The 14,565-nt window shown below is 46.1% G+C and overlaps 1 protein-coding gene across 3 annotated transcripts in view; it reads right to left on the bottom strand.

Annotated features, from left to right (window-relative positions):
- LOC133142025 (ras-specific guanine nucleotide-releasing factor RalGPS1-like) overlaps positions 1-14,565 on the bottom strand; it is a 131,234-nt gene that overhangs the window by 46,350 nt on the left and 70,319 nt on the right. The window lies entirely within an intron of this gene.

Genomic DNA, 14,565 nt, shown 5'->3' with positions numbered 1-14,565 from the left:
CATATTCCATTACTTTCTTTTCAGGGGGAACGTCCTGTAAAAATATAATGCTAAACTTAATTTTGTGGACCTTTCGTCCATTTCGTGTTGGAACTCAAAGTGCATGCAATGAAGAAAATAATTAAAAAATAAACTAAAAAAAAGCGAATAAAACAACTAGTAACAGTGATAAAGTAGTGATAAAACAAAAATGTGAAATGATGTTAAATAGGCTATGGTTAAGGTATAAAGTACATTAATAAAAGCACATTTTTGAGGTGCCATCAGCTCCGCACAGATTTACCTGAGAAGGGAGTGAGAAGTTTGACAGAGATAGTGGCTGAACAGCCTTCCTGCTGCGTGTGACAGCGACGTGCTAATGCCCAGAGCATCTACTATAGAGCTCCCCTTCCTGTCTGGAGGGGGCAGGGCTTACAACATACCTGTGGGGCCCATCTGGCCCTGAGCACAGAACGGTTACCTGATCTACGGGGCTCCGGAGAGCCATAAAGACCCAAGTTAAACAATCTGCAAAAGTCTGTCCCTCTAAGACCAACCCCCCCCCTGCCCCCCCCACATCCGACCGTCTCTGACCGGCAGCCAGCACACTGCCCCCGTGGGACCCCCTGAACACAGGTTCCCAAAACCTTGATGCGCGAACACACTTTCTGTGACCCTCGCATATGTTCAAGCTGCAGAAGCTGTTTTTAAACAGCTGCATGTACTGTACACTGGTGCGTGCTACAGTTATGTAACAGGTGTTTACATTCAATCGAGGTAATGGTCAACGAGAAGTGTATTCAAAATGAATCTGCATATATCAATATGCCACCGGCTTCAACCCTACCCATGATCCACCAGTGAATCCTGAGCCACACTTCAGAACTACTGGTGGTACACTGTAAAAACTCACCACTCTCCTCTAAACTACTGTCACCACTTCGGTTCAATTCAATTCAAAGTTTCAGTTTCAGTCAAAGGAAACCACACTCATCCTCTGGTTTTCAACCATACATTTTCAGGCCATTTGAGCAGTTATAAAGGTGGTTGTTCTACACAATTGCCCTAAATGATAATTCCTTGAGGTCTGGAAGAAGACAAAAAGAATCCCTGAAGCCCAAACAAACTGATCGTTTCAGACGGTTTTGTTGATAAAAATGATCCAACGCCCAGTTCCGTCCTTTTGAAAACACCATTACCCAGCCCAGTCACTGAGATTACATCCCTCTGCCACCAGGGAGGACATTCCTTCTGCATCCCCAGCAGAAATAACACATACAATGCTTGGTTGCACAGTGCAGATCAGCGCATCATAATTACAGTACAGTGCACAACATTACACAACATAGGACAACATTAAGGGCTCTCCTCTGTTTTTGTGCTGACGTAAATTTTCACGTTAATCAGAGAGTGGGTAAAAAGAAGCGATCGGACTGGAGAGAGCACCAGGTGATCGGACCCACAATCACACGATGGGGATGCGGGGCGGGGTGGGGGGGGGTGGGGAAGGGGGGGGGGGTGAGGGTCGCCTACCATACAGACTTCTCCCTCACTGCTGCAGTTCTGCTTAGAAAAAACCCTCAAGAAACAAAGCTTGTCTTACTTTTTCCACTCAGCAGGTTTATGGAAAATGAGATAAAAGTTTTACTGAAACATTTTCACGCCATGCACCACACACAGTTTACTTTTATTTCTCAAACTAATTAGTGCCAGCATGCGATGGGGATTTTTCATAGCTCTCATGCAGGAATGTGCCACTGAAAGCACAATGTGTTCAATAACAGAGAAGACTGAATGGACCTGTAATAAAATCAAGCAGATTCCTTTCCCCGAGGGCTCAGTAGGACGGACATTAGGGCTAATCCGCATGTCTGGACACCGTATTGAGGAATGTAAACTTCAATTTGTAAAATAAAACCAGAGAAATGTTCCACTTCTTGGCTGCCACGGAGTGTTTTTCTTGAAAGGCGTCGGCCTTGTACACACGTGTGGCGTTAATGGAGCTGAGGTGAACTCTTTCAGTGTAAAAAAACAACGCTGCCTTCGCAGCTGTCAGCTGCGAAGCCTTACGGAGAGCTGGCCGATAATCCCTCAGAAATGCACGGGCCGAACCGGAAGGGTGATTAAATCTGCTTCTCGCTCTCCCCTGTGAGAAGCGGTCCTCGCGCAGAGAGGGACAGTTTCTCAGGGCCAGGTGACCAACGCCTCCCCTCCTCCCTGTAGCTACTCCCCAAAACAGCAATGATGATCTGACCAGCCAGTGTAGCCCGTATTTGAGTAATCACTCCATGCCGCACTCCATGCCGCACGAGCAGCCTCCCTCTCCTCTGTCCTCATTCTTCTAGATCTCTCTGCTGCCTTCGACACTGTGGATCACTCCAACCTCCTGCAGAGATGTCCTGTCTCCTCTCCTGTTCTGGCTCCACGGTGGTGGAATTAACTCCCCGTTGAGGTCAGAACTGTAGAATCTCTTCCCACCTTCAAGCGCAAACTGAAGACGCACCTCTTCAAGCAGCACCTCTCCCCGTCCCTCCCTACCTCCCTGTGAACCTTAATTGTTGTCTTTCTGTGATTGACTTTTTTGTGTATTGGTATTTTTAGTTTGGCTAGTTAAGTTTGGTCACTTTTGTTTGTTGTTTGTTTGTTTGTTGATTTGTTTGTTTAAAAAGAAAAAAGAAAAAATTCAAATAGGCCCTGGTCCTTATCTTTGTTGTACAGGTAGCAGTTGAAATTGTACTTCCCTCTAGGGTCTTTCAGCGCACTTATCCCTGGTTATGGGTATGCACTTTGTTGTACGTCGCTCTGGATAACAGCCTCTGCCAAATGCCATTAATGTAATGTAATGTAATGAGTACTTTAGATTACAGGTGAACCACCGCAAATTAATGAAGTGTCGAAACCCTCACCAAATGCCATCAGACACTATTTACATTACAATACATTATTGGCATTTGGCAGACGCTCTTATCCAGAGTGACGTACAACAAAGTGCATACCCATAACCAGGGCTATGAGTCACCGGAATGAGATTGCGAGATCCCCACATTCTAAAATGTATTAAAGTGATTACAGTCAAAGATGAATCCAGCAGCTTTTGTTACAAAACTTTGAATGAAGCAGCCATTTTATGGATTTGTGAAGGAACTTCCTCCCTCAATATAAAAAGGCAAGAAGAAAACAAGCCTTTACTGTCATATATTTAAAAAGAAGTAGTTCACCGCTGTTTAAAGACAGAAAGTACTGCTCTTCACAAGTCAGATGTCTATGTGGCCACAGTGGGACTGTAATCACATATCATCAGTGACATCCTCCAGTACTTTCTTTAGTCATTTAAAATAAAAAAGAGATGTTCTAATGTTGTTAACTACAGCGTAAGTCTGGCTGAAAAAGGAAAGTAGATTTAAGGCTGTTATTCTCTGATTCAGCTCTTGTCAAAACAAAAACAAAGGAAGTTTGCCTCTGTTCCTCGTGTGAATTATCTTCACCCCCCTCTCCTTGCTTTACAACCGTTATTTACTGAGAGTGCAGAAAATAGCCCCCACTCCAAAACAGCCCCTCCCAAAATGGCAGACAACCCCTTGAGTAGGGTAATAAAGTGAGTGTAAAACTATATGACGCCCAAAGGCAGTTACTGTGAGCCTCGAGACCTACAAGACTTCAGCAATAAACTACATCAAAACAGTAGACTGCAAAAAAGCTATTAAAACGCAAAGACCGCCCAACAGCTGTGCGGATCTTATTGTGGCTACACTGGGGAACCACCAACCCTGCGGGTCCCAGTCATGTACCTTAACCACTACGCTACAGGCTGCCCCTGTGATCAAGGAGGACACAGCAAGCAAACACAAACCTTCCAGTACTATGAGCCTGACCAGGTCGACACTTCAAAAGACCAGCCATATTCCAGGTGTATGATAATTAGTGAAGCTTTACTATCTTTACGACTGTACACCCAATGCTAGATCAAAGCAGCTACAACTAATCAGACTGCAGGATTTTTTGTGTGGTGGAAACAAGTCTGTCACACTTCCCTCACATAATGCTCCAGAGATTGTACTCTCCTCCTTACACCAAGCTTAAAGACACAATAGAATATAAGAAGCATCAGCAAAAATACGAGTCCTGAGAGTCTTTTACTTTGAGAGAAACAGATTCACACTGGCTAATTTAATGCTTACATCTTTGATTTTTGATCTTGATTCAATCATTTTCGTTCATTGTTAATTATGAATGATTTTAGAGTATTTCTGCTTATTTGTTGTTGTTAGTCATGTCAGCATACGCTTTCATAATATATACATGACGGCACTGAGAAAGGGAGACCTGTTCACGATGAATCTGGCATCGCTGTGATGTGGGAGGTTCACAGTAGGAGAGGTACTGATGGATTAAAGACTCATATATTACACTCAGCTCCTGCTGACACATAAATACATACTAACCAGCACATAACAGAGAACTGATGAGTTATCCATGGAAACTGAACAAACCAAGATTACTGAGAGAGGGAGGGGAGAAAGTGTGTGAGAGAGAGAGAGAGACAGAGAGCAGGAGAGAGGGGAAAGAGAGGGAGAGAGTGAGAGAGAGGGAGACAAAGGGACAGATGAAGGAGATACAGTTGGGTCATTTTCAGCGGTTGTGCCAGCCCAAAGAACACTGTGATCTTTGGGATGCAGGACATTTCAAAATCTGTTTTATACCAATTTACTTGCATTCCGAAAAACATATGCCAAACTCAATAAAAATAATAACACAATAAATGTATGTGGTTCATATTTTTTTATGATACTTGTAACAGATGTGTCAATGAACAGTAACCTACAAATAAGCTCCAAATAATGTTTTGGCATTCTGATCAAAACATTTTTTTGGCAAAATGGATATTAGGCTAATAATATTTAAAAACCCAAGAAGCGATTTCAGTTTTTCTTATGCCGAGCAAGCTAGCTAGAAGGTTTCATCTGGTTTTCCACATTTCATTCAAATGAAGCGCTCTCTCTGGGAATCTTGCAATGCTGTGCATGTGGCTGTGGATGATTAATGAACAACACAAACGTCAGACACCAAAAGACAACTGGCCTAAAGGAACAGGAGTAATGTAGTGGTTCAAGTTTGGGTAGTCTGTAATCTTTAAAAAAGACCAAGATTCTGCATTAACATGACCACTGTTTTTTTATTGTATAATGTATTTTGTGTTGTTCATTCTGAGAAAGGGGTGGGGAGGAGAGGGGAAGAGAGGAAAGAAGAGGAGGGGGGAATGGATGTGTCAGATGTGTCCATGTCCTGAAAATGTTTCGGTTAACACTGTAACTGCTGCTGTCACACAGGCAATGGCTCAATCCCTTAATAACGTGCAGAGCCATGACAGAGGGAGGACTGCACTCCTCACTGCTCCAGAGATGAGCGATGGACTGAACCAGGACACACCTGCCGGGGGGCTGGGGGCTATAACCATCCTATGTGGGGGGGGGGTGCACTTTTTTCCATGCTACACAGTAGCCAGGAGGGATCAGGACCAGGACCCCAATTCATTCCATATGTAATACATGAATGATGAACACCGACACCTCCCACCTCAGTTACCCCCCCCCCCCCCTCCCCTCCCCTCCCCCCCAGTTCTGTGACCCCCACATTACGGGATGGCACGCCCACGCAAATAGCTGTGAACTCCCCCCCACCCCTGAGGGAAGAGTCCGGTTCCACTGCTGCTAGACTGTAAGGAAAATAAAGTGGTTCACCCCTCTTTCAGGAGCTGTCAATCAAACGGCAGGGTCAGAACAGGTCAGCACACGACCCCCTCCGTCACACATGTAGGAGGGGGGGGGATTGAGACAGGCTTTCTGTTCATTCTGAAAATAAAATTTACTTCTGATCACTGTAGTGCCAAAATCTGCTCAGAAAGATTTATTAGAAGACAGTTTCAAGTATTTTTTACATTTTTTAATGTAAATTAATCTGATCATTGTCAATATCAATAGCTCCAATTAAAAAGGAGACTGAATTATGGATGCTCATTCACATTCATTTTATTTGGAGTCACTTCTACTTCTCTGGAAAACTGATTAAGCACATCATATAGTGGCATAATGCATGGTAGCATATAAACATACTCACATCACCCTCCAACAATGCACTTAGGCAGGCGTTTCAAGAGTGCCGTATTTCAGCCGAAAATGGCATGTCCCATGCAGGATGCCCATACCTTTGGTATTTTGCACTTTGGGCCACAACTTGCAGAATTTGGTATAATGTACCATTGTGTGCCAATTCAAATGTGATCAATTCAGTAAATTACCAGCAATGAATAGCATCCAATGAAAAACATGACACATACCACTCCAGCTCCACAACCACACTATGTGTCACTGTATTTTATGTCTTGTGTGGCGAAAGGTGCCAGTCTTAGCACACAGCGAACAGAAACCATTGCGGGGCAACATGGGAAGCCCCTGGTGATTAAGATCAATGCCGAGAGGACAGCCCTGCTCTCGCCCTTCAGCACTGGGTGCTTTCATGCACCACCGAGCAATCACACGCCGCAGACGCTCCCTCTCAGAGCCAAAATGTCTCCCGCGTCTTCCAAACCTCCAGTCCGGAGGTGGAGATGGGCTCAACGAGCAGGAGATCCAAACCCGATGCGGTTCGCCCAGTTTCCGAGAGCGGAGCCGAATGCAGACCACCGAGAGAGGGAGCGGCCGGCTCAGCGCAGACACCGCGCCAGCCCGCGGTGCACCACAGCACTCAGCCCTGAGCCACAATGGCGGGCGGTGAATGTTCTGGCACAAAATGGCCACTGTACAATCAATCAAGCAATTCACTTATGTTATACTGCATCGCATTCATTCACTTAACGGGAATACAGAATTGAGATATCACCAGAAAGGCAAAGTCGCAGTTATAGTCAATAAGCATAGTTAGCCAAACAGTTTAAATCAATTCAATCTTGTTCGTACTGCACTTTTGTATTTGACAGAGAAACTGTCACAAAGACACTTTTTCAGTGCGGTGGGAAAAAAAAAAAAAACCTCAGTGGCAGTCAATTAAGCAACCAATCAATGATGTATATTCAGCACGTTTCAGAAAACAGACAATACTGCTTGTTTCACAGCATATCCCAGACTAAAACCCTACCCTCGCACCCCCAACAAAAGTAAGCCAAAGGCAACAGTGGCAAGGAAAGCATCCCAGGGTCATACACTGGACGAAACTTTGGGCAGAACCAGACTCAGCAGGGGAAGCCAACTCTCTCTGGCCAGCATTACCCAGGTTGGGGCCACACACTAGAGATGGTCAGTTCTTCTCCTACCATGTAAAGTGCTTCGAGATCACGAAAGGCCCTATAATAAATAAAACCATTATCATCACCACGATCACGCAGGCACGCAGCACGTTCTGAACATGGTCAGACGGAGCCCCTGCGATTTCGGGGGCCCTGAGCATGGACAGAGCCCCACGGCACCCTGGGAGTCAGAAGCACACGCACGATTGCATCACTACCTTCTGCAGCTGCACCGGCTGCTATTATCGCCCCCATATTAACACATTTGTGGCCATTTAACTTAACATCTCTCTCTTTATCTCTCTCTCAATAAAAGTCCTATGGGGGAATGACTCATCTTTAATTTGCACAAAGTTTTGCCAAAGCCAGGACAAACGCATACTTCACCTCAACCTCCAGAGTCCACCTGGAGGGGTGGAGGTATGGAGGGTGTCGGGTGTGTGTGTGTGTGTATGCTTGTGTATAGAGGGAGTCTTTCAGTCTTTGATTTGGCGCCCCCCCCCCCCCTTTGGATGTTAGTGAACCCCCTCTGTCATTAGTGTGGGTGTCTGACTGGGGACCCAGGCAGCTGTCCATGGTCACCCTCTTCAAAGCCACCCCCAGCCCCCCCTCCCCACACCACAGTCCACAAAACTGCAGCAGGCTCCTCGTTCCAATCCCCCACCCCAAAATACCAGTAACCTCAACCTCAGCCTCATCCCGAAGGGGAGTCTGCCATGGAAACAGAGTGCTTTTTCCTTTCCTTCTTTCCCATCTGTCAAATGTCCAACGCTCCCAACGGCTCAAATAAGCTTACTCCTTTCCAGGAGCAGTGATGTTTGGATGCTGGCGTAATCCTGGCGTGTGTTGACTTGTAGCTTCAACTGTATGCAACTTCAGCAGCTTTGGGGGAAATTATATGTTTCTCAAAAAGCGAAGTAAATCAGCGTTGGTCTCATCTGGTCAGGGATAGAACAGGGCTCTTCAGGTCACCTTGGCATTACTCATTAATACATGCCACAGGCTGCCAGGTGTCATCAGAGTGGTGCCTTGCATGGTAGCCAATTGCCGTTAGTGTGTGTGTGTGTATGAATGGGTGAATGAGAAGCATCGATTGTACAGCGCTTTGGATAAAGGGGCTATATAAATGCCGATTTACCATCAGAGAGAGACACACCACTCCTTAAATCAATGTAAATTCTCTCTTGGACATGGACTGTAAAAAAATAGGGAAGGAGTCCACTGGATAGATTCAATCATATACATATTCTTTCTACAATTCACTGAATCAGCATTGTCCAGGTAGTATGCTGAAATTGAGAAGAACATCAGAATAGAATTTTATGTCACATCCTATCTGAAGTCACTGATGCTGCAGTTGCTTTTGATTCAGACTTATTGGCCAGTTCAATGCTTTGGAACTAGAAAACACACGCACGCACACTGCATGTCTTTTCCCATATTAAAGCACCTCTGTGAAGCATCCAAAGTCTTCATAAGACCGCTTCTACCAGCAGACCATTTTATGACATCAGCCCAAAATTTACCCCCCAGAGTTGGTACACTGGCTCCCCCGTCAACACAAATTGAGGCTCTACACTTGAAGCCTGAATTTCGCAGGACGAAAAAAAAGTCTAAAATAACAGTACAAAAAAAGAAAGGTCTACTCAGACCCTTGATGGCCATCTCCTTGGTATGTAGGCAGGAAGGTGAGGAGATGGGGGACATTTTCCTCTCACACGTCAATGACCTTTGACCTTAGGTCAGTCTAACGCATCTGGTAATGTCATGACATTAGTTCTGACACAGGAAGGGGGGGGGGGGGGGGGGGGTGAGTGACTTAATGGCTTCAATAGAATTCCCAACGTGGAAAGCCTTTGACTCAGAAATGCATTTATTAAGCTGACTGAAAAGCAAGCTGCTAAAGGCTCAATGAAGGGAAGGCTGTGTTTAGCCTCACAACATTAGCATGTAACACTCAGTACACATTAGTATATAGAACAGTCCCATGGAGGTCTGGGACAGGCACTGAGGGGATTCTGTGCTCTTTAGCAAGAACAGGAGCTCAGATACTGAGAAAGAGAGACAGCTGAATAGACTACACCTGTCTGTCTGAGTAAGACCTTGTCCCATGTCCAAAACTACTGTCCACCAGGGTTGATGTATTCACGGCTGGAACCAAGGTTAGCTGTGCAAGCCAGCACATTCATGCAGGCTACAGCTTCTCTGTGTGCCACGCAAAGTGTTTTGAAAAAGAGATGGAAAAAGAATCACTTCAATCACGTCTGCTTGTGATTCTCCATGCTCACATCGGCCAACTATGAAAACCATCATAGCCCCCAAAAACAGAATAATCTAGCATAATAGTTAACTAAATGTTGTGTAGAGGTTTTCAATGATTTTTTGTTTTTACAAAGTCTTGGTTTAAAAACATTTCGAAATTCTGTGAGTCATATCTAAATTATTACATGATGTCATTATTTTCTTGGTTTGAAAACATTAGCATTCCCAGTTTCAGATCTCATTGTGAAGTCATCCTGTGACATATAATAGTGTTAAAATGTCAGGATTGTGTGTGTGAGATCTCAAAATGAACACTCCGCACCCACTCCCAAATGCACATACAAACACACACACAGGCAGATTTTGTACATACATGAAAATGCACACATAAAATCCAAAAACATGCATACTGCACACACATACACACACACACACGCTTTCCACAGTTCAACGCTCTCTGCAGGTGATCCATAGGGATCCCTGTCAGGGTGGATTCCACAATACATAAGGAGTGAAAGACCCCCCCAGCCCCCACCCCCACCCCACGGGGGCACTACGTGTAATGATCTACCCTTCTGTCATTCCCCCAAACCCCCCCCCCCCACCCCCCCACCCTTCCCAGCAGGCCCAGGACCGGGGCAGAGGTGAGGGGCTTCTGTTCCAGACCCCCACTGCTAGGCTGATATACAGCGCTCCTAAAACGTCCGGAGAAACGCTCCTGTGTTACAGCCCCCCAGTTTCCAGGCCAAGGGCATTCCCAACACATTACGCACTTTCTACACCAGCTTACGCATCGCCTCCATGCCCGTTCCAGGACAAAAAATGTATTCAATAGAATACATCTGGATGATTATTACTCAATGTCCAAACAATGAGTAAGAGAGATGTGGCAGTATTGTTTTTTGGAAGTCGAGGAGAATGGCACTTAAAATAGTTCCAGAGATAGTTCCATTTTCTTGTTCCTCATTTCCAATTTCACACACGGTTTTTACGCGTGTCAGGTCTTTTGCGTCGCCGGTTAACAATCGCCTTAGCAACATGATGAATGGCGTGGTGACGGCCCCCTGCGAGGCCCCCCCCCCCAGAGTGAGGCTGTTCATTTGGGCATTCGCTCCTCCTCCAAGACGACCCTAAATCCAGGCCCCGCCAAGCCGTCACCCGGCCGGCCAACCTAAGGCCACCGCCCCAGAGGGCCACAACTCTGCTCTGTCACCGTTTCCAATTGTGATCATCAAAAAAAGAGAAAGTCTCAACATCCTGGCTCCTTCCTTATCCCCACTTAAGGTCACCACCCCTGGGGTCACTAAAGTCCATTTTAAAGGCTGTTCTCATCCTGTCGCCATTTTATATTTTGCTTCTGCCCCCTTTTATGGGGCTTATCAATCCATGTGAACGGTGAATTAACCGGATGAGCCACCCAGCGGGCCCAGCCATGTTGCCATTTTAACTTGCTGTCTGGACGGTAAAAGTGTGAGTCAGAATTACGCTGTGTGATTGGCTGAAATCTACCTGCAGGGCAGAGAGTTCTCGTAATGCAGCCTAATCCCCGGCCAGCACTCAGAGGATTAGCCCCGCACCTTGAAAGCCCTGCGTTCACGTGAATCACACGACCGTGGAAAAACAGGCACTTTTGTTTTCTGTCTGAGGGTAAGCTCTCTCGTATCAGGAAAAAGGCATAAAAACACACAGACAAGGAACGTAAAGGAAGACAAAGGAAGTAAGACATGGCAAACAGTAGCAACAGATTTAAAGAACAGCAGCTGGGGCCTGCGGAGTTTGTGAGGTCCAATGGGTTGGACTAAGTGTCAGAGATCTGTCAATGGATGATGTCTACATTTCTCTGATTGGTTCCAGTTCTCCCACGGGGTACTTGGTGAGTGATCTGCACCCCACTGAGTGAATGGTTGTGGGTTTGAGTCCAGTGCTTAGGACTGTCAGAGTGCCACCACAAATACACACACGTACAGTATACACACGTGTGGACACAAATGAGTGCGTGTGCGTGTGTGTGTGTTCCACAGTGCTCAGTATCAGCTCTTTGATCCTGATTCATGTGGGTTGGTGCTGCCAGCTTTCCTCTTACAGATCCACCCCCCCTCCCCCCTCCAGTCATAGGACTCTGGAAACTCCTGAACAGGGCACCACGCATTCCTCCCTCTGAAACACAAAGTGTTCCATAGGCAGTAACGCTCCAACCAACAGCCCCACTAGTGCACCTCTGCCCTCTCAGGTACTGGGACCCGGCAGTTCGAACCCTGGTGTAGCCACAATAAGATCCGCACAGCCATTGAGCCCGTGAGCAAGGCCCTTAACCCTGCATTGCTCCAGGGGAGGATTGTCTCATTCTTAGTCAAATCAGCTGTACATCGGTCTGGATAAGAGCGTCAGCCAAATGCCATTAATGTGACATAATGTAATGTGCTGGTCCAGGGGCGGTCTGAGATGTTCACCTGGGGGTCTCCTCCCACACCCTGCTGCTGGATAAGGGACCATACTGCATGGATGAGCCACATGGTCTCTGACTGAATCCGGTCAGTGCTGGTGCCGACTATAGCTTTTAGTGCCACTGTTGCTATGTGCAGTTGGGGATTGCTTCGTCCAGGGTATTGGGAGGGTTCAGGCGATTAGTGGTACTGTAGTGTAGTGGTAAAGGTACATGACTGGGACCGCAAGGTCGCTGGTTCGATCACCAGTGTAGCCGTAATAAGATCCGCACAGCCGTTGGGCCCTTAACCCTGCATTGGTCCAGGGGAGGATTGTCTCCTGCTTAGTCCAGTCAACTGTACGTCGCTCTGGATGAGAGCGTCTACCAAATGCCACTAATGTAATGTAATGTAATGTAATGGTCCACATTTCATTGCTCAATATCTGGCACACATGGACCACATGTGAAAGCTACTCTGCAGGAGAAAGGTCTTCCTCCGACTCTACTCTGTGAGGTTGGCTGTAGTCAGAGATGTGAAAAGAAGCAGTACAACATATTTTAGAGAATCACAGATGTCTACACTCCCAAATTTGGAAGAGTTTGCGCATGAAAATTGGACATTCCAAATCAGGGTGGGAATTGGATATGTGAGCCCCACATCAGCAGCCAAATTTTAATTTCAAAAAATGTTTTCAATCCTTCCTTGCATTGCGGCTGATAAAGGCACAGAACACAAAGGGGTTTAAACCTGGAGGCTGGCAGGTGCCACCTGCAGCAGTCTGCCCTGTTTGAGCTGCTGAACCTGGCACACCTCTCTGCCCCGCTCCCCGGCTTTCATCTGCCACCTCTGGCCTGTTGCCCGCTGCGCTAAAGGTTTTAGCGCAAAACGGTTGTACCTCTATCGTACACTATATTCCTAGTGATTTAATTTGTCAAGACAGTGATTTTGTGCACACAAAAATATGTTTTACACATAAAACCCTTCATTAAACTGACCCCAAGTGACTAACTCAGGTGGAGGAATCTGAACTGAATACGGTTGTTATTCCCTTCTTCCAGGTTGGAAAACCCAAGCAAAAATAAAACAAAAAACGGCTAAATCTAATGTAGCAACATCCAATGGAGAAATAAGCAGCAGAATTTCCACACTGCGGTCAGGACTCTCTCAGAACGTGCGCTCTGTGAAACGAAAGGCGCCACGAGACCCCTGGGATAGGCCAGGGATCTCCAACTGCTTCATGGAGGCCAGATTCTTTTCAAAAGGGAAGTGTCTGGGCCAAACATAAGGACATCTTTTTAAAATATGCATATTTTTTCACTATTGGGAGGTGTGCGAAATAGCCAATGATCGAAGGACAGAAACGCATCTGTAACAGGCTGACATACAGATTAAGTAGCAGTGGATTGAGTGTAAGAGCAACTTGCATCATGGTCGCACATATTCTATGTACACAGTTATATTTACGTGAGATATCTCACCAGTGATTTGAACCTGTAGCTTTTTGGCAATCGGCCCGGTTGCGTAAGTAACGTTTTACTGTATATCTTACACAAACAAGGGCTAACAATAAGAATAAAATCCTGGAACCGGCAGTATAGAAGCAAACACAAAGATGTCTTTGGAGCTGCATTGTGCAAAACATTTTACAAGACACTGCCCTTTGCACGCAACACCCCCATTAGCAGTTTTCTTAAGGAAGAGAGAGGATGGAGATTAATGACTCATTTTTTATTTTCTCAATAGTAATCCTGCTAGTTTCACTCTGAGACAGAGACAGGTCAGGAAGGGGGGGGAGGGGGGGGGGGGGGGGGTTGGTTGGTGGTTGGTGTTTGTGTCCTAAAAATGACATCAGTAACACAGGATTATGGCTGTCGGGCACATAAAGACCGTGTGAATCCCACTCAATCCCATGAGAAGCAGAAAGATCTTCTCTGTTATCACAGCAGACAGAGTTACCCTGTCATTTAACCTCCTTTTGTTTGATGTGAATATGTTTTCAAAACATGACCATAAGCGTGTCATGCCAAGAAACATTTGATATACTGTAACTTGACAACAAGAAAGAGAGGGTGGTCAGAGGGAAAGAGAGAGAGAGAGATACAAAGAATAGATTGAAAGTGCGGGGCAGAAAGAAAGGGGGAGAGAGGGTAAGAACGAGATAGAATGAGTGATAGAGGGAGGGGGTAGATATGAGAAGATAGAAAGAGGAGACGGAGAGACAGGCGGAGGTAAAGATTGAGAGAGGAGGAGAGGGAGAGAAAGAGAGAATGAAAGGCGGAGAGGGAGAGAGAGGGGGAATAAAATGGAGGGAGAGAGAATAAAAGGCAGAGAGGGAGAGAGAGAATGAAATGGAGAGAGGAAGAGAGAGAGAATGAAATGGAGAGAGGGAGAGAGAGAATGAAAGGCAGAGAGGGAGAGGGAAAAGGTGAGAGGGAAAGAGAGAATGAAAGGCAGAGAGGGAGAGAGAGAGGAGGAGAGAGGGAGAGAGAGGGAATGAAAGGCAGAGAGGCAGAGAGAGAGGGAGAATGAAAGGCGGAGAGGGAGAGAGAGAATGAAAGGCAGAGAGGGAGAGAGAGAGGGAGGGAGTGGAGGGGACAGGGTCGGGGGTGGGGAGAGAGT

This window comes from Conger conger, chromosome 12 (genome assembly GCF_963514075.1).
Source record: "Conger conger chromosome 12, fConCon1.1, whole genome shotgun sequence".
Taxonomy (NCBI): Eukaryota; Metazoa; Chordata; class Actinopteri; order Anguilliformes; family Congridae; genus Conger; species Conger conger.
The sequence above is the reverse complement of the archived record's forward strand: the minus strand, read 5'-3'. Positions and strand labels throughout refer to the sequence as shown.